This window comes from Pelobates fuscus, chromosome 1 (genome assembly GCF_036172605.1).
Source record: "Pelobates fuscus isolate aPelFus1 chromosome 1, aPelFus1.pri, whole genome shotgun sequence".
Lineage (NCBI taxonomy): Eukaryota > Metazoa > Chordata > Amphibia > Anura > Pelobatidae > Pelobates > Pelobates fuscus.
Window position 1 is genome coordinate 314004713 of NC_086317.1, and position 20597 is coordinate 314025309.

Consider the following 20597-nt stretch of genomic DNA (forward strand, 5'->3'; position numbering starts at 1 on the left):
TTGTGACACAGCCTACTTTTATGTGAAGGACCTTAGCAACGTTGATATTACTTTCTCCAAGTTTAAAAGAAGTCACACAAACATATATATTCTTAACAAGTAATTTCTCTACATTTTTTATTTTGATTTGTTTTTGCACACCGGAGAACAGCAATAAGGTGAAGTCACAGGTCCAAATTTGAGATCAGTTTAATTTTCAAATCTGGAAGTGTGGCAACCATCATATGGTTTACATTGTACCTTTTTGTAGAGACATATTTTTCTCAACAATATTGTTCACATTTTTATATTGATGCTTCAGTTCATACATGCAAGTTGCAATTTTGCTGTATATATACCAACCTGATGTGTGCTAATGTTTGTGACCTTTAAGGGAGGGAGTCTGTACCATGGCTGATTGGGTCTTCCTTACCTGTTCTCCGGGATACTTTAGTCTGCAAGTTCAAAGCAGAGCAGTGGTGGCTCAAGTGGTACCACTTTTGCATCCAGTGTCAATAATGAATAACTCCTGCATCTCTAGCAGATCAGAAAATGCATGTCAAAATTACAGGAGTGCTCAGTATACTTTGTTGTGGAGACACCACCATTCCTGTCATACACATGCCTGACCATGACTTTTAAAATCACAGAGCACACTTCAATGAATGATCTGTTACTCTGTTGCCTTTGTGCCTGAATCTTAGCTTTCCACTTTTGTATTTGCATTGTTTGGACCCCTCCTTTGTTCCCGTGCCCGCCTGGTGCCCTTCCTAATCATAATTTGGACTACTAGTTACAAAGCATCTGGACTTTGTGTACTAACCTACATTTAATGTATATACTTATTTGGTGACTAATTACATGTATGGCTATATTAATATCATTAGGCTCAGCCACACTAAAGGCTGACACAGCATCATGGGAAATGTAGTTCATAAACATCTGCAATGCCAGGGTTACCCCAAATGGCTGTACTTTTAACATCAGTATAACTATCCAGGACCCTCAATTCTAGACATATGCTTTTGGCTTAAAATATCAGATTTTTATGGGGTTAGTCACCATATTCTACATTGTACCAGATTAAAAACTGAACAAAATGTAGGCTGAAAGTTGTGACTATAGCCAAGTTGGAGATTTTTTTTTCAGATCAACTATTTTGCTTAAAGGGACACTCCACTCCCCAAATAGAAAAAAAATACAAATCATGCATTTATTTACTGGGGATATAAACAACAGCCTTTGCAAGACCTTCTATCTTTCCACGGAAGATACTAACAGTCTTTTTGCAGGGAAATAGCCTGTCAGAGGCTACACATTGAGAAATCTCTGAAGATTCCCTCTGTGCACTCAAGTAGCTCAGAACCAGAAGATAAACCTCTCTGCCTGTCTGACAGTCAGGAAGGGTTTCATTAATTAATTATAAATGTGCTGATTTCTCATTAAAATGAGCACTTTTGTAAAGTGAATTTGAAAGAGGATACTCCTCTTCCCTCGAGCCCTGCAGCAAGCTGGGTGTGGAATGGTCTTTTAAGTTCTGCAATTTGGTTTTACATCAGGTGTACAATTCATAATTTCAGGAACTTAATAACTCTTTAGTCCCCATTTAACCTTTAGATTGTAAGCTCACTTGATATCTGTCGAAGCACTGTATAAAAGAGCTTCAGTGGCTAGGTAGGTCTATGTATATTGTACGGTTTTGTTTTTCTCTCCCCTACAGTGCAGCGGAATATGTTGGTGCTTTATAAATGCTAGTAATAATAATAATGATAATAATAATGAAGGGATAGCTAAAATATTTTTGCCTAGGACATCAACACTATAACTGGCTCATCTCATCTCAGTCCCCTAGTGCCATCCCTTCATGCAGTGCTATGCAAGAGTTCCCAACGTGCTGCTCAGGCCAATCAGGAAGCATTAGCTTGGATACTAATGGGCAGCTGTCAGCGAAACCAGTCTCAGCCTATCGCAGTATGGCTAGAATAAAGTTTGTGATCCAAACCTCCACTCGGAGCAGGGATTTGGGAAGCCAGGGAACCTTATTTAGTGTTATATGGTTTAAAACAGAAGGGCAGTAACAGGGACTACAACCAATTCAATGAGATGAAATGGTTATAGTTAGGATTACCAGATCCACCATGTTTTTAGGGACACACATAGTTTTGTCATATTTATTAAATCGCATGAAAAGGGTTTCCCTGCAGTATGTATAATGCATATTCTGCAGGATTCTTCATTGCCTAATTAATCTTATACACATTCTTCTGAATTCTACATACTATAGGGCAAGCCTTTTTTTTTTTTTTTTTTTTTTAAATTCTTTATTTTTGTTGTGCTTTGTAAGGTGCACAACTTGCCATAAGACATGTCATCAACAGTGTAACATTGGTCATTGCATTGTAACCAAAACATATCAGTTATACAGCACGTTTTATAATATGTATAATAATCTCACTTGTACAGTACAGAAAGAGTAGTCAGCCGCCTGCAAAGGGTGTTTAATACCTACAAACTTCTGGGTTAATAGGGGAGGGGGATTACTTGGGGTGCCTATGTTATACTGCCGTGGTCATAACTGTATTCTCGTCCTCGGTCTGCCGGCATTGGTAAGGAATTGTACTAATTTTAAAATCACAATCAGATCTAAGGTAATAAGTGGTTGCTGTCGGCCTGTGTCACGCAGCGTCTGCCTGTTGGTGGGAGCTGCTGGTCGTATTAGGCATGGTGGATAGGTTAGTGGGGGGGGGGGTATACAACTCTGCAGTATTCGTGTAGCTACTACTGATGGAGCCAATTTAGAATAAGATCTTAAAAGCATAGATAAAATAAAAAAAAATTAAAGTGTGTAACAATCATAAAACTATAAAACCAGGAAACAATATTCAGTGTCCATGTTAACACCTGGAGAGAAGGTGAGCTCGCAAGCAGCTTGTGTGGTGAGATGGACGAGCTTTTGCGTTAGTCCTTGTCATGGTGGCGGGTCGCGGGTTCCCCTTGCGGCTTCTCTTGGGACAAATGGGGTAATGTGGTCTACTGACCAGGAAGGTTGTTGCGGCAAGGGAAAGGTGCTCACGGGCAGTCCCAGGTCTCAGAGGAAGCGGTGAGATTCAGATAGGTGAGTGAGGGAGTGTATCTTGCCCCCTCTTTCTACCGTCAGCTTGTGTATTCCCCATTTATATGGTACTTTGTTTTCCTGGAGGTGAGGCGTAAGTTGACGTAGTGACCTTCGCCATGTGATGGTATGTCGGGATATGTCCCTATAGAAAGTCAGTTGGTGCCCCTCAAAGGTAGTGCTGGGGGTATCTCTGGTTGCTGTTAGGATAGCACCTCTGTCTGAGTCCCGTACCAGCTTTACAAGGATATCTCGTGATGACTCTGGGGGGGCTCTGGGGGCCTTAGGCAGGCGGAAGCATTGATCCATGACCACTTGTTTTGCATGCTTTGGGGGAAGGAGTGTAGCAAGGAGTCTCCGGATGAAATGTGGCAGTTCACCAGTGGTTATGGCCTCAGGGACTCCCCTAATTCTCACGTTTCTTGCTTTCATCCTGTCCTCCATATTGGCCAGACGGTTAAGCACGTCCTCATTGCTCTTCCGTAGTGAGCCTAGGGCACTATCCGTGGCTGTTTGGGCCACTTTCGTCGTGTCCATGTCATCTTCCAATCTTATAACCCTGTCTGTGAGGGTGGCCACTTCTTCCCTCACCCCAGCCACATCTGCTTGAAACATGGCCCTTATCTCGTGCAGAAGGGCTTTGATGTCTGCTTTAGTCGAGGGGGCAGTATCTCCCTCTTTTGGGGGCTGGTGGGTGGTGGTAAGTACCTCTGGGAAGGTGGATAGTTCCTCCGGTAAGCTTTCTGCCTCAGATGAGTCGGAGGTGGAGGCCGCCGCCGGCGCCATCTTTGCTGGTGCGGGCCTAGTCGGCTGCTGCAGTAATATGCTGATATCCCGGGTTCCTGGGCTCCTATCTGCCCGCAATTTTTTGGAGCGTTTCCCCATCGTGTGGGGTGCAGGTAAATCCTGTTACCGGGCACCGGTTGTGGGTCTGACGACCGATTGTAGCTTTTAGCGGGTCTATCGGTCCGGAGCTCCCGCAATTTGCGTCCGGCTCGATCGGCAGTTGGCTCCGCCCCCAGGGCAAGCCTTTTATGTGCTGCCCCTCAATATATATGTGTCCTGATACAAGATGGATATGGTTACCCTAGTTATAATGCCTTTAGTGTCCCTTTAAAAGTGGCTTCATCGAGTCTTCCCTTCATGAATAGCTACACATCCACTATAGACAGATCACACATACTTATCTGCCTCAATATTTGGAATCATTAAACTTTTATTTAAATTGCAATGCTGATAGATATGCAAAGCTTTGATATGACCTTTTCTCTTGGAACCGCTTTGTACAAATGAAGGTGCTAGGACCTACATCTACCAATAGATGGAGCCAAAGAATTAGGTTAAAAAACACAAGGCAACTTGGCAACTTTAAACTAAAACATTTTTTTAAAAAAGTGAGCGCTAATAGGGCTATAGATAAATCGAGCTGCCATTATAAGCCTTGGCTAGAAAGGGCCCCTAAAATTAAATTCTTGCGACTTCGCAGAAATTGCTCTGAAATCAATGACTTTAATGAACAAGCAGACCTTTTAAAAAATAAATTTATTGAAAAAAATGATTCAGAATCAGATTTAAATGATACAATCAATACAGTAAAACAAAAAGAATGCAAAGACCTCCTGATCTACAAAAACAAAGAAAAAAAATGAATCTATATCCCTTCCGGTTATTTTTAATTTCAACAATAAAAGTAATAATGTCCAAAAAATAATAAAAAAAACATTGGCATATACTCAAACATGATGATATACTTAATCCTATTTTACCGACACACCCAAATATTGTTTTTAGAGGAGCACCCAATTTTAAATTAATTCTAACCACCAATTTTACTAAGAAATCCCCGATTAAATATTTATATATATATATATCTTATATATATCTTCTTTATTTCCTCAGACAAAGGGCTTTTTTAAATGTAAACAATGTGTAGTATGCAGATCCACAGACCCTTCTGTCCCATCTAAAGTTACTCAATTTATGTCTAATATAACCAATAATGTGTATAATATTTATGATTTTGGGAGCCTGGGACTGAACCCGACCAGACGCCATCTCCGTCGGCTCTCGCCTATAACAAGGAAAAACGGCATAAAACTTCTCACCACTCCGCTCCACGTTTACGCCACGACCGCTAACCGACCCGGGGTGCAGAGAGGAACAGGCGGATGCCCTTCTTTCAGCCCCCAAAGACCGGGAAGGTCAAGCGCCAAACCAAGGCCTACCTCCAGCCGACCCTCCGCTCCCTGGAGACGTACCTTGAAGGCTACCGGGGATACAACGAACCGGGAGACGAGGAGGTGAGTGCTGCGGTACCCGCACACACGCCCGTGACGATGAAGCGCCGCACACAGAAGGGCCAGCAACACCCACCAGCAGAACAACCCGATATTGGGGAAATGCTGCAACGCCAGACACAACCCAAGATGGCCGCGGAGGAAGCCTCCTCCGCACTAATGCGGCCTATACAGCCAGCCCAAGCCTCAGCAACGCACAGCACTGAGCTTCCAGCCCTCAAAGCTGTAGGGGAACATAACCTGGCCACCAAACAAGACCTCCAACTCTGGAAGCATGAGATCCAAGAATTGATAGCCAAAGACATAGGCAACATAAAAACAGAGGTGCGCCAAAACACTGACAAAATAAGCGCAGTGGAGGAGACAGTAGCAACGACTAGGAGTGAGGTGACCCAGCTTAAAGAAGCAGTGTCCACATTGCAAGCAGCCCACCAAGCACTAGCGCTGCAGGTCGCCAACCAAGGTGATCGCCTGCGCCGCAACCACATAAAGCTCCGTGGAGTGCCCGCGACAATCACGCAGGCCGAACTCCCTCACTTCCTCAGGAGGCTCCTGTCCACAATCTTAACGCCAACAGCAGCCCGGAAAATCACGCTAGAAAGCTCATACCGACTACCAGCTGGACCCAACTCACCGCCTACAGAAGCACGAGACATCATCATATGCTGCACCACGACACAGGACAGAAGTGCCATAATGACGGCGGTGAAAGGCAAGACGCCCCTGGCGTTCGAGAACGCACATCTACTTTTCTTTCAAGACCTGACGAGAGCAACGCTGCAGTGGCGGAAAACAATGTATGACCTAACCAGCCGCCTGAGAACGGCAGGAATACAATACCGCTGGGGGGCACCCAGAGTTATAACGCTCACCCACAATGGCAACACATACAGAGTCACATCGGAGACTGAAATCCCTGCAATTTTAACTGCACTGGGACTCACAGACTTACCCAAGACTGGAGCCACGAACAACCCGTCTCAGATGGGAGACCCTGCCACGACGAGCTCGTTCACGCCCCGAACCCATGGAGGCACAACCACAGCGCCCTGACAGGGACTGCACAACGCAGCTGGGCACAGCTGGCACAGCACCTTGGGACTCAGAGATATACGGAGGGCGCTGACGTTATCCATGTTAGATGCCACCTATATCCTCGAGATGTTGTTTGTTTTTGTTGGGATTTTTCTTTACTGCCCATGTTGATACACGTTTTCATGCCGTAGAAAACATGGTAGGGTTCACCAGCCAACACGTAACACTCTCCACGTTAATCCCCCCCCCCACAAGCCCCCTTGGGTTAGGGGCACCCACTACCACGCAACAGAACACCTAGCTAACGCAAAATTTTACACAGCGCGGCGACCCTTAACCTCCACAAGAGCACACAGACGAAAGCTGCCTTCCCCATAACACACACCAAAAGTTATACGCAACCATGCAAGACCCCGGGAGGCACGAAACCGCCATGAGGCAACAAACCAATGCGAGCAACACCTAGAGCTAACAAAAGGGTAGCGCGCGCTAAAACCCGTACCAATAGTGTACCGCAACTTGTTAAAAAATTACAAAATGTGTGCTAACCAATGTGACGAGCTAAATAATCTGTCTTATATCATGTACCATGCTTAACCTCTGTCACTGCTTTTGAATTGTTGACAAGCACCTTTAAAATAAAGAATAATATTTATGATTTTATCTGTTGCAATACGAAAAATGTTATTTATCTGCTTGAGTGCACTTGTGGTCTCCAATATGTATGGATGACCACAAGGTGCTTAAAGATAAGACTGAGCGAACATTGCAGAAATATTAAAAATGGATATCTGAATCATACAGTATCCAAACATTTTATTATGCACAATAAAGACCCACGGTTACTTAAATGTATCGGAATAAAAAAATGCTCTAGCCCCTGGCGTGGAGAAGATATAAAAAAGATACTTGGAAAAACAGAAATGGAATGGGTGTATAACCTTAAAACCCTTATACCCCATGGTCTTAATGCAGACTTTGATTTGCACAATTTTTTATAATTATATACATTATACTTTTATATGAATCTGCCTTTTATATGTATATACATAACCTGTCTTATAATTGCATAATACTCTTTTAGTCTTTATAATGATTCTTTTATTTTTTTATTATTTATTATGTTTCTTAGTTGTTTAAATTAGGTTGCTACCTCTTTAATTACTTTTATTCTATGTTATTATCCAATGTGTTTTTATTTATATATAATATCGAATTCTTAGCTGCCACTTTTAATATGGCTTCTTATATATCCCCTTTTTTTTATCTGTTTTTTTAATAATATCAAATTTCTATTGCTCTAATCTATTCGCGGCCGTTTTTCACTACATTTCCCAAGATGCTGTGCGGTCTAACTCCCGCAATGCGGAAGTGCCGCAAGTCACGTGACAATTTTTAAACACTAAATTTTATACTTTCCCACGCTCGTTTTCATTAAATTTAAAGCCCAAATAGGTTGGGCTACTATAAAGAATCTAGCTAAAGTATTAAATATGTGTTTTAAACTTGTGTTATTTAATTTTGTTTTAACTGATTCTCATTGGCTGGTACCAATTTTGGCGCCAAAATTCAAATCACCTATGTTCTTATATAATACCATGTGCCAGGTAGTGTTTGTAATTCCATTTGATAAAGTCTGTTGACGAAACGTGTTATGGAAACTTTTGTGTATTTTAAATATTAAAGTATTTTGGTCATTTATTTGTGCCAATTACCTTTTTTTTTTTTTTTTTTTTGTAAATATAATTTTTATTTTTATTTTATATTTCAATGCAGGAAAAAACAGTGAGACTCGCAGGTCTCTTCTTTAGCATAGGTATAATCAAAGCGGAAGAAAAACATAATAAGTTAGGCTAGGTAAACGAACATACGTTTGGGCGCGTAGGCCCCCAGTATTTGAGGGCTCGCAGGCCGCTTTAGTCATATATATTGTCATAGCCGGATCATCGTAGGGGCTGATGGAGCTGTAGCTCCAGGCCCAGGCCCACGGAACAGGTCCATGTTTGTGAGTATGATTTTTATTTATTTATCCGGTTTGCTAGTATCGTTGCTCAATGAGACACGTAGGTCTCTACAGTGTATTACGTCATATGATATCATTTTAGGCTCGCAGGCCCTCGATGTAGGAGGACTCGCAGGTCTCCGGTAATTGGTGGTATCCGTGTCTGGGAATAGTAGTTATACAACATTTTATAAACAGGGTGAACTATATTCTAGGCAACCTTATTATTTCAAGTTAATGAGCCCGTGGTAAAGTGTCAGTGTCTGTGGAGTGAACTCCATTTCCTGTGCCATTCACATGCGTGGGATCTTTAATGTGGTGGTGCCATCAGTGTGTCGGTGTTACCCCGGTATCTTGTCGGGGCGCACATTGCTTTAGGGGCCTGGTTTATGTGAGAGCCTAGGTATGTAGGCCTCCCTTGTGTTCCCTGTCGTCGACTTTTCATAGAGCCCTGCGTCTCAGGCCTGGTGGCATTGGTTGTTGTGGGTGTATGTTTTCCCCGTTGTTGCCGTCATTGTTTCCCGTGTTTATCCAGGGAGATGGCAGTATTGCGGGCATGAGGTATGTTTTTGTTGGATGTGTGGTTGCGGTTTCAGTAGTGTTTCCAAATAAGGGTAATGCTTGGGGTGTTTTTAGGGGAAGGGGGGGAAAGTGTCGGGGTGGGAGGAAAGTGGTGAAGGTTCCGTTCAGGTCGTCTGTCTGTAGTCTTGTGGTGTCCGGTGTGCGTGTTTTGAGTTCTATCTGTCGGTGCGGTGGTGTTCGTCAGTGTGAGGTCTGAGTTCTAATTGGAATTCCTCTTTTGCCGTCTCTAGAATCCAATGCGTCCAAATGTTCATGTAGGCAGTGGGTGTGGAATTAGCCATCATGGTTAGTTCCTCTATCGTCCTTAGGTCCTCCATTTGGCTGAACCAGGCCGTAATTGGGGGTGTCACTGCTTGTTTCCAGTATTGGGGCAGCACTCGTTTGGCCACATTTAAGTATCCTGATAGTCATGGACTTTTTGTATCTAGAGTGTGGAACTGTAGTGTGGTGCAGGAGCATCGCTGCCGGTTCCAGGGGGGGGGCGCGTCCGTAAATCTCTCCAACATATTGTGTATCCTCTTCCAGTACGGTTGGATCAGTGTACAGTCCCACCAAATGTGTTTCGTGGTGCCTACCTCTAGTTCACATCTCCAACACAGTCTGGAGTGGTCTGGGTTTACGTGGTGAAGGAGGTGCGGGGTCCTATACCAATGTGTTAGAAGCTTGTAGCCCGTTTCTTGTGTTTTGCTGTGAGTGGAACAGTGGTGTGTAAGGTAGCAGATGGATTCCCATTCTGCGTCTGTGAGCGTGTAACCCAGGGCGGCCTCCCATTTTCCCATGAAGCGGGGGCTTTCGGACGGGGTCTCTGATTGGAGCATGGAGTAGAGGAATGACACTCCGTGTGGGAGTGGGTCTGGGTGGGAGCTGACCTTTTCAATTGTGGTTCGGTCCCTGATGAGTGCTGGTCCTTGGGGCAGGGAGCGGACAAAGTTGGCCAGTTGGGTATACCGAAAGTGGTGCATAAAGGTCGGGAGCGTCTCTCCCATCAAGTCTGTTAGCTTTTTACATTTCCCTCCTTGGAGGAGGTGGTGGAGGCGTGGGGATTTGTCCGGGAGAACGTGCCTAAGGGCCTTTGGGTCTAGTCCCGGCGGGAAATCTTCGTTGTGTGTCAGGGGTAGAAGGGGGGAGGGGTACGGTGCCATGTTCCCCTTCCTCGCGACCCTCCGCCACACTCTCATGGTGTGTCTCGTGTATATTGACATGTCTATATTGACTTTGTCAGTTACGTCTCGGCCCCAGGGAAGGCCTGAGATCGGTCTGCCCGCCTCTGTCTCCTCCACTGACTTCCATAATTTGTGTACCCCATCCTTAGACCATTCCACGATTCTCTGTAGGTGTGTGGCCACGTAGTACTGGTGAAAGTCTGGGAGGGCTAGTCCCCCTTTGTCTTTAGGGCGTGTCAGTGTGGAGAGCTTCACTCTAGGCCTCCCCCCATTCCATACGTATTTTATCATTTCTGTTCTGAGCGTGGCGAAAAATGGGCCCGGTATGGCGATGGGAATGGCCTGGAGGAGGTATAGAAGGCGTGGAAGGAAATTCATTTTTATGACCTGTACCCTCCCGAGCCACGATATGTGCGGGTAGGACCAGTCCCTCAGGTCTCTTTGGAAAGTGCGCAGTATGTCGGCGAAGTTGTCCCTATATAGGTCTCTGCTCTGTCTCGGCAGCCATATTCCCAAATATCTAATTTTGTGTTCGGCCCATTGGAAGGGGAAACTACGGCGCAGGGGGTCCGCTCGTATGGTGGGGACACTAACGTTCAGGATGTAAGATTTACTATAGTTAATTTTTAAGTTAGAGATGGCACCAAATGTCCGTAGGCCTTTCTGGATGTTTGGAAGGGTGATTTCGGGGTTGGTTACCACAAAAAGTAGGTCGTCCGCGTATGCCGCTATTTTGTGTTGTACTTGGCCTGTCGTCAGGCCTGTTATGTCTGGGTCAGGTCGGATGTGCGTAAGGAATGGTTCTAGTGCGAGTGCGAACAGAAGTGGGGAAAGAGGGCACCCCTGTCGCGTGCCGTTATATATGGTAAAGGCTTCGGTCAGCGCCCCGTTGACTAGCACTTGTGCCGTCGGTCCTCGGTACAGAGCCTCTATCCAGCGTCGCATGTGTGTTCCCAGCCCCATATCTGCTAACGTTTCAAAGAGGTAGTCCCAGTTTACTCTGTCGAAGGCCTTCTCCGCGTCCGTGGATAGCAAGAGAAGGCCCCCGTCCGCATCTCTCCCTCCATGCATGAGGGTGAGTGCTCTGATGGTGTTGTCGCGTGCCTCGCGCCCTGTCACGAATCCCACCTGGTCAGGGTGGACCAGAGATGGGATATGCCTGGTAAGACGCGTCGCTAGGATCTTGGCCAATAGCTTAATATCGCAGTTGATAAGCGATATTGGCCTGTAGTTCCCGCAGTGCTCCCTATCTTTGCCGTCTTTGGGTATGATTGTGATATGGGCCGTTAAGGCTTGTGTAGGGATGTGATTCCCGTCTCGTATCGCGTTGAATGCCTCCACCATGGGTGGGTAGAGGTCCTCGGCGTAGGTCTGGTAATATTTAGTCGGTAGACCGTCCGGTCCCGGGCTTTTGCCCGGTTTAGTAAGTTTGACCGCCAGTGCTAGTTCCGCAACTGTGATGGGTTCATCAATGAGGTCGGCGGCTTCTGCGTCCAGGGTCGGTATCGGGTATTTAGTCAGGTAGTCATGAATCGAACGGCGAAGACGTGTCTTCGCCAGTTCGGTTGTCGGTTGCGGAAGTTCATATAGTTCAGTGTAGTATGAGCGGATCGTTCTCATGATATCAGTCGGGAGGCGGTGTAGGGTCCCCTGTTTGTCCCTAATCTTGTCGATGTAGGTGTGTTGTCTCTGTTTCCTCAGCATCGCTGCGAGGAGCTTGCCACTCTTGTTCCCATGTAAGGTAAAGAAGGCCTTATTTCTGAGTGCTTCCCTGTGGTGTTTGGAGTGTAGTAATGTCGCTAAGTCCCTCCTCAGTTGCAGGAGTCGAGTTTGGTGTGCACGGTCTGGGTCGCGCTTGTTTTGTTCGTCAGTTTTGTGTATGTCCTCTAGTAGGTCAGCCAGTCGGGCTACGGTTTGTCTTTTTAGTATCGCCCCCTGTTGAATATAGTGACCCCTTATCACACTTTTGTGCGCCTCCCAGCGTATCGTTGGTGATGTCTGTTCCGTCGTATTGGTGGCCATGTATTCTCTAATTTTGTCGCCTATGAGGGTCGTAACTCCCGTGTGGGAGAGTAGGTATTCATTGAGTCTCCATTTCGGAGACGTGGGGCGGAATAGTGGTGATTTTATTGTAAGGGATACAGGGGCGTGATCCGACCATGTGGCTGTGCCGATCCTGACGTCGGTCACTAATGAGAGGTTGTAGTGTGTGGCGTATATGTGGTCTATTCGGGAGTATGAGTTGTGTGGATGAGAGTGAAAGGTGAAATCTCGTGCGTCTGGGTGGTGGGCCCTCCAGCAGTCGACCAGTCGGTGGTCGCGGAGTAGGGATTTGATGTCCCTGAGTTGTTGAGTTGGGATATGGGAGGCGCCCGTTGAAGTGTCCCAGGTTGGGTCTAATGCGACATTGAAGTCCCCCCCTAATATGAGAGTCCCTTCTTTGAACTCCTGAAGTTTGTGAAGTGTTCGTTTGAGGAAGCGGTAGTGTTGTGTGTTAGGGGCATATATGGTCGCGAATGTGTACTGACGGTCCGCTATTCTCCCTTTGAGGAACAGATATCTGCCCTCGTCGTCCGTTAGGCAGCCCCCCTCCTGGAACGGCACTCTCTTATGTAAAAGTATTGCTGTCCCTCTAGCTTTACGGGGTAGTCACTGTAGTAGCCTTGCGTGTAGTGCTGGTTAGTGAGTTTGGGTCTGGCCCCCTTCTTAAAGTGTGTTTCCTGCAGCATGACTATCCCGGCCCTTTGTTTGTGAAAGTCTCGTAGTGCTCCAGATCTCTTCTCTGGCTTGTTCAGTCCTTTAGCATTGATCGTGAGAATATGCAATGGTGCGGGGGTCAGTGTCATGTTGTCTGGTCAGGTAGTTATTGGTGTGTGTAGTACGGGTGTCGTCGTCCGCGGAATATGCGGTATGTGTGTACCTAACGTGTTCTATGAGTCGTGGTCAGTGTGAGGTCGGGGCGTCAGGGTTTAGGGTGGGGTAGGGAAGGGAAGGGGGGGGTAAGGTACCTTGGTGTGTGTAGATATTCCCTGTAGTCTCCAGTGGTCGTGTTCCGGTCGCGTGACCGGTAGGTGTAGACGTCAGGGAGCCTCAGTCCACGGTGCCACCAGTGGCGCTCGTGGGTAACTCTCCGTCTGGGTGACGTCTCCCTCGCAGGGCAATGGTTGGGTGTCTCAGTGGAATGTGTTGGTCTTCCCCGCCTCGGGGTGTGTTGGCTCGAGAGCCAGTGTGTGTGTTGCACAACAGGTACAATCAGGTTGCTGTAATAAGGCAGAAACAGTAACATTAACATATAATTTCATTTCACAACAGGTAATAACAAGTAGCTGGCAATTCCATTATGGTGTAAGGTTTTACATCCACCCCCCCAGTCCCTCACCCCCCCCCATTAGCTGGCCTGGTTAGTGTGAGTTGACCCCTCACGCGACCCCTCCCTCCCTCGGTTAGGGGCCCCCCAATCCATGGTCCAGGTGTGTGCTCTAGCAGGGGCACTGTAGTCGTTCCGGCTAGTCTAGGTGTGTCTGCTTGGGTGGTCACTCGTGTGTTTATGTCCCCCCCCTGTCCCTTACCTATTGTGAGCGGCTGGACTACAGGTGGGTTGGAGTATGTGGCCCTGTGTCCGCCGGTCCCCCCCCTCTGTGATCTGTTGGTGCCCCCACCCCGGGTGTGCCCCGCCGGCGCCACCCCCCACCTGCTCCCCGGAGTTCATCACAGGGCAGGTAAGCAGCGGCGGCCGGGCCCAGCCGGGGGGGCGGGCACCCCCCCTCTTAAACCCAAGTGTGCGGACCAGACATTACTAGACTCTCATGTGCCTCTTGTATTATTAAGAGAAGTTCAAAATTAGTCCAGTAGGCTACAGGGCTCCGCATGGCCGGGCTCCTGTGCCGCAGGCGCACCCCCCGGTGCTTTTCTGTTAGTGTGGCTGGATGTGTCTCCCGTGGGAGGTATACTTGCGGTTCGTAGGGGTCAGCTTGGTGTGTTCTCTGTCTTTGGTCTCGATAGTTCGGGAGGGTAACGTGCAGTTAGTTCACGGGTGGGGTGAGGTGGGGTCCTGGGATGGCAGGTGGGCGATGCATTGTCCCCTACATGTTGGCGCCCGTAGGGCGCGTGGTTTGCTGTCTCGTTCTTCTCGGTCTGGTGGGCTGTTGCGTTTGGCGGTTTGCTTCAGGTGAAAACTCGTAGAAGGTCATCGGGTCCGGCCATGTCAGCTGCACGTGCGGTAGTTGTAGTTCCCGTATAATGTCCCTCAGGTCTCCGTCGTTCTTCACCGTGAAGGAGCCAGTGCTCGTGGTAATTTGTATTCCAGTGGGGAAGCTCCAGCGATATCTGATCTTGTTGGATTGTAGTATGCGCGTGAGAGGGCGCATGGCTCGGCGATATGCCAGCGTCGCCGGGGATAAGTCCGGATATAGTTGTATTTCTGCGCCATGGTGGAGGATTTGTTTTTTATCTCTAGCGCTTTTCAGGATGTCTTCCTTTACTTGAAAGTGTAATAAGCAGCACACCACGTCCCGTGGAGGGGATTCCGGTGGGCCTTTGGGTCTGAGGGCCCTGTGTGCCCTTACGAATTCAATAGGTGTTGTGTTCGGCCGCTGTAGGAGGGAATTGAAAATTTCCGTGAGTGAATCACGTATTGGGGTGGTCTGGTCCAGCTCCTCTGGCAGACCCCGTATTCTGATATTCTGTCGCCTTCCTCTATTGTCTAGGTCTTCCATATGGAGGGCCATTTGGCGCAGTTGGGTAGCCTGTTGCTGTATTACACTTGTAGTGGCATGTTGTGCCGATGTCACATGGTCACAGTCTGCCTCTAATTGTGCCAGCTTGTGGTGAATCCCCTGTATGTCCTCCCTTAATGCATGGAGTTCCCCTGCTATGGATTTGTGGAGGGCGGCATTTGCCTCCTTTAGGTCAGCTTTCGTGGGTAGGTTGTTTAGCAGGGATGCCCAGTCCAGCTGGGATGGGGGCAGATCGGGTGTGGGTGGTACCTGCTCTTGTTGTCTGCCGCGTGGTGAGGCCGGGCGGGCCAGGCCCGAAGCCTCCGAGTCACTGGAGGCCTGGGAAGCGTGGTCTGCCTGAGTAAGGAGGAATTGCCTCATGCCCGTCGTCTGGGACCCCCTCGGGGTGTTGGCGGTCGGTGCCGCTTGCTGCTGCTTGTTGGATTTGCCCATATTGTGCGTTGTGGGGCTGGTGAGGCGGGTAGTGGAGCTGAGCCTGCAGGGAGCTACTGGTTTACGCCGCCATTCCGTCCGGCATCCAAGCCACGCCCCCAATTACCTTTTTTAGATACACATATATATATATATATATATTATTTTACTCATATTCTATCCTGGCCTTTTATTACTACTTTAATATTTTTTATTGGTTTTAAATATCTGCCTGGAAGGTTCCTGTATTTAAAGAAATCCTAGGTGGGGATCAATCCACCTATGCTGACATCATAGAGCAGTCGGTCTGCTCTCTATATGTAAGTACGTTTTATTTTTCACCTATACCGACATTGTTATACGGTGAGCACTATTGGCTGCTTTCTTTCTTTATTCGAGAATTGGACATCAGAAACGGAGAGATACCCACGACATATCCCACAAGCGGGGATTATACCGCTGTACGCGCTGTACCCCAGAGCTGGATTAAAGCTCTTGTAAATGTGAGTTCTCTACCATCATTACTTTGTATGCCCATTTTTGAGCCATACATATTGCACTATTATTTGTCCCTGTCTTTTATTTTTCATATAAGTGGACACGCTATCACACTTGAAGATCTAAAGATCATATGTAAGGATTAACCATTTGGACTGCTTTTACTTGGACTTTGCTATCTTTTATTAAAATACTTTTTAACTACTACTTTTCCATTACTTAAATTTTTACTTTGTATTTTGTGGCGCAACCTTTTTTACTATTGTTTTACATCTGTCTTGTTTTAAAGGGTTTTGAGGGATTCCTTTTAAAGGGTTGCTGCCTATAAGTTGACCAGCACTGTCTCATTGTTTTATTTTTTCAACTTGTTTAATTGTCTGAATACCACTTATTGCTGCCATAAAAATAGCCGTAGTCTGTTTAGCCAACCTGTATATCTGTTCAGTATCAGTAAAAAAACATCTGATTATAGGCAGCAACAGTAAATGAGGGAACAGTCGAAGGAAGAGTGGTTGACCAGTCTACATACAGTGATGCCTTATTACTCATAAGCAATGGCCTCCGGTTCAGTAATATTCTCGAGTTTGCATGCTGTAATGAAAATAAAAACTTCTACCGCACTCCAAAAGATGATGCAAAAGAAGAAATATTTTATTCAATCGAAGCTTAAATATGTGTGATATCTAAATCCGATAAGTAACTAGTACCTCGTAATGGGGATATAATATAAATATTTCAGTTTTCACTTTTAACAAAAAAATATATAGACCAAAGGGTAAACACCAATATATTGAAGTGCTATGACAAATACCCCTAATCCATGTAAAAAAAAAATAATACATTATGCAAAGTTCTGTGCAAAAATAAAAATATACAGTTTGTTTAAATAGGTTTTATTTAAAAAATGCCATTTGGGGTCATACATTCTACTAACTGTGAAAAAAGGTTTTTGGTTGCCTACGCAGAGGCATAGCAAGTCAACATTAGGCAATACTGCCTTGAGGAGCCTTCGCAGAGGCTCAGGACAACAATAATAAGAGACAAAGCGTAAAAGTATTTGACTGCCCCATATAAAATCTTGTGGCAAATACATTCAAAAGGAGCATGTAGTGAACCAGCAACATAAGCCTTTGTTCGGAAACAGAGTCGAGAAAATCATACCTTGCAGGTGAGACTATGTTATAGTGTAGCTGTATAGTGGCTAGAGCAGGTGTCATTGCTAGGTATGTGACTTGTATGGTATATGGGTCCCAAATTAACAGTACATCAAGCAGTTGGATTGAAAATGTTTCATAAAATAATGATCCTTACAGTTAAAAGTAACAGTTGAGATACTGGATGAACAGAGCAGTAGTGATATTAATAATACCATATTAGCTAGAGCGTATTGTTGCGATCCCCATATTCCCTTATTAGTAAGGCAGACAAGTAAAAGTATGCCGTCTGCAAACAGGTTTCATACTGTGTAGCGATTTGCCAACAGACAGGTTAACCCCATGTAGCTAGATTATACGAAGTAAGGTTAAAGGGAAATCTTGCAGTGAGTGAAAATATATCAAGGTGTTACAGTATTGCTGTTATGCTAACAAAATCAATATGTAGGCAGGAATAAATATACAGAACAGAATGAAGTCTAACAGTATTACAGCATAATATATGTTATGCATACTTAAAATCTCAGAGGCATTAGATGACGTCATAAACAAAAATAAAATTAAATGTAAGTATCCCCAGATCAGGAGACATGCAGTAAGTAGCAGGGCTTATTGGCCAAGGTGTCTGGTGTAAAAATAAACAAACAGAATTTTTTATTTTTTTTTAAATGCACCTTTATAGTGGCAGATCCCCCGCGAAACAGGCGGGTTAGAGAAAAAGGAGTGAGGCCTATTACGTGAAGACCCTCTTTCGGGTGTCTATGGGAGTGTTTCCCCAAACCCCCAGGGATCTCGTACCAAGCACGTTCAGCCTGACATTATGGGAATGTAAAAAATTAGTAAAAATAAAAAAAACTCAAAACAACAAGAAACATACTTTTCATTGCAACTCCAACCAAGGGACCCCCCACCCCTGAGGTGTTCCCCTTCATGAATTTACTCAGCTTGAAAGCAGGTAAGCATTTAATTTGTTGCCTTTCAGCTTTAAGGCCGGAGCTGTGTAAGATGGCTGCCTGTCAGCTCGACGGCCTAGCCCAGCCCCGCCCCGCCCCGCCCCCCCCAAATATACACAGTTTGTAGCCTAAAGTCCTTATTATGAAGTAGATCAATCCACCTAAGAAGTCCTGGTCTCTGCAAAAATATTGTTCCTCATTTAAGTTAAGGGAATTGGTACCCTCAAAAATTGAAAAAAAAAAATATTTTCAAAAAAGAAAAGAACTCAGTACTCAGAAGTTTCTACCATTTCCATTATTTGTGAAATTCTGTAACGGAGGGCCAGTAGAGTGTATGCAGATTCTGGTGTAACTAGAAACTAGATAGTGAACAGCAGAGGCATAGCAAAAGGGGGGCACCCGGCACCGGGTGCCTGTCTGATGGGCACTCTGCTGGCCTTAGAAACCAGCTGTCTGTAGCAGTCATAGGGATTAGGGAGGGGGCCATAGCTCTCTGTAGTAAATCAGAGAGATGCCACGGGTTACAAAGAGCTTCAACGCCCTGCAATGCAGTCTGTACTCAGTGATGGTGTAGACCAGGGGTAGGCAACCTTCGGCTCTACAGATGTTGTGGACTACATCTCCCTTGATGCTTTGCCAGCAATATGGCTGTAAAAGCATTATGGGAGATGTAGTCCAAAACATCTGTAGAGCCGAAGGTTGCCTACCCCTGGTGTAGACCAAATACTGAGCCCACCAGACCATCAGAGATTTTTTCCCTCTCCCTGGCCCAAGGTAAGCAAGAAGTAAGTGGGAATAAACCACACCTATATTCTATCAAAGCCACTCTAACTCTTTGGGCCCCGGCGTCATCAGATAACATGTCACCCACTTTCTACAGTGCCAGCTTTGCCCACAATAAGTTATCAGTGCCATCTTTGTGCTGAGCTTCCCAGTGCCATTTCTGTCACCATACAGCTGCCCAGTGCCATCGGTTTCCCACAATAGCTAATCTTTGTTTCAGCATAGCTAATCAGTGCCATTTTTGTGCCTAAATAGCTTATCGTGCCAGGGGCAGACGCAGAACTTAATCTCAGGAGGAGCACTGGTAGTGGGCTATGGTGGGATGATAGGGGCTGTAATTGAGAAGGGATGTAGTAGGTGGTTAAGGTCTGTAGTTGGTGGCAGGGGCTGTAGTGGGAATAAGTGACTGTAGTAGGGGGGTTGGGGCTGTAGTGAGGGAATAGGGGCTGCTATTGGGCTAAAAGAGCTGTAGTAGGGAGTAAGGGGCTATAGTAAAGAGTAAGGAGTTGTAATATTGTATGGGGTCTGTAGTAGGGTATATGGACTGCAATTGGGCTGTAGTGGGGCATAAGGGCTGCAAATGGGGGAGTAGGGGCTGAAGTAAAAAAAAAACACTAGTTTATACCTCTCTCCCAGAGACTTACATTGACCACAGAGAGGGGAATCCTGATCCCTGGTGGTCCTAGGCGCCAACTGTGATAAGTGGAGCCTATTACAAGAGGTGGGGCTGAATGTAAAGGGTGGAGCCTCGCACCACGATGTACCTCTATCTGGAGAGCACCTAGGTGCTGTGCACCTGCCCTGGATCGTCCCTCATGCCATACTACACTACTACACTTATTTCCCCCTTTTTACCATAGCACATATCTCACCACACTACAGTACCTAGCCCCAACACCACAGCCACTACTCATTATACTAAACCTCCAACACTTTACACTTGAACCCCTATCCTCCACATCCTCTCCACTACAGCCCCTGTCCCCCACTACAGTGCAGCCTGTCTACCTTTACACTGCAGCCCCGTCCCCCTATACTGCAGATCCTGTGCCCATTTTGCACTACAGCTTCTACATCCACCCTACTCTATAGTCCCTATTGTCACAAAAGTATTGTCACCCCCTTACACTACTGCTCCATCCTCCAACACTAAAGCCCTTATCCCCCTTTTCACTACAGCTCCTAACCTGCCTACAATACAGTTTCTATACTACACTACAGCTCCATTTTTTGCGCTACACACCTATTACCCACAAACACACACTATCGCCCCTATCCAGATTCACTCACAAACAGATTACAACCTCTATCCCCTCCACATACAAACACACACAATTCATCACAAATGGCTTTCTCTAAACACTCAACATCACAAGCAACATTTCACCACACACAACCGCATAAGCAGCATACCTACAAAGATGCAACAGCATAATCCCCACACACACTGACTCACACTTACCAGCAGCTGCCTGGAGGCCTCTGTGCAGAGCTGAGCTTCCTCTCCCTGTCTCTCCCCTGTGCTGCTCACTATGACCCAGGAGGAAGTCCTTCCAGTACAGTGCCCCCTCTGGCAGCACGTGGGAAAAGGGTGCAACACAGTTCCACAGGGACAGTGACTGCTTTGCTAAGTGGCGCTTGGGATCCTCCCTGGCCCAAGGTAAGCTTCAGTGAGAATTCCAGCCGTTAGCCCTGTTACAACCCTTAAACCCCCTACCTCAGCGTCTTACCACTACAGCCACTAACCCCACTACTACTGCCCCTTACACTACAGTACCTAGCCAGTACAGCCCATCAACCCCCTACTACAGCCCCTTACCACTACAATCCTTATACCCACCATTACTACATCTCCTTACTCTCTAAAACAGCCTCCAACACTCTACTACACA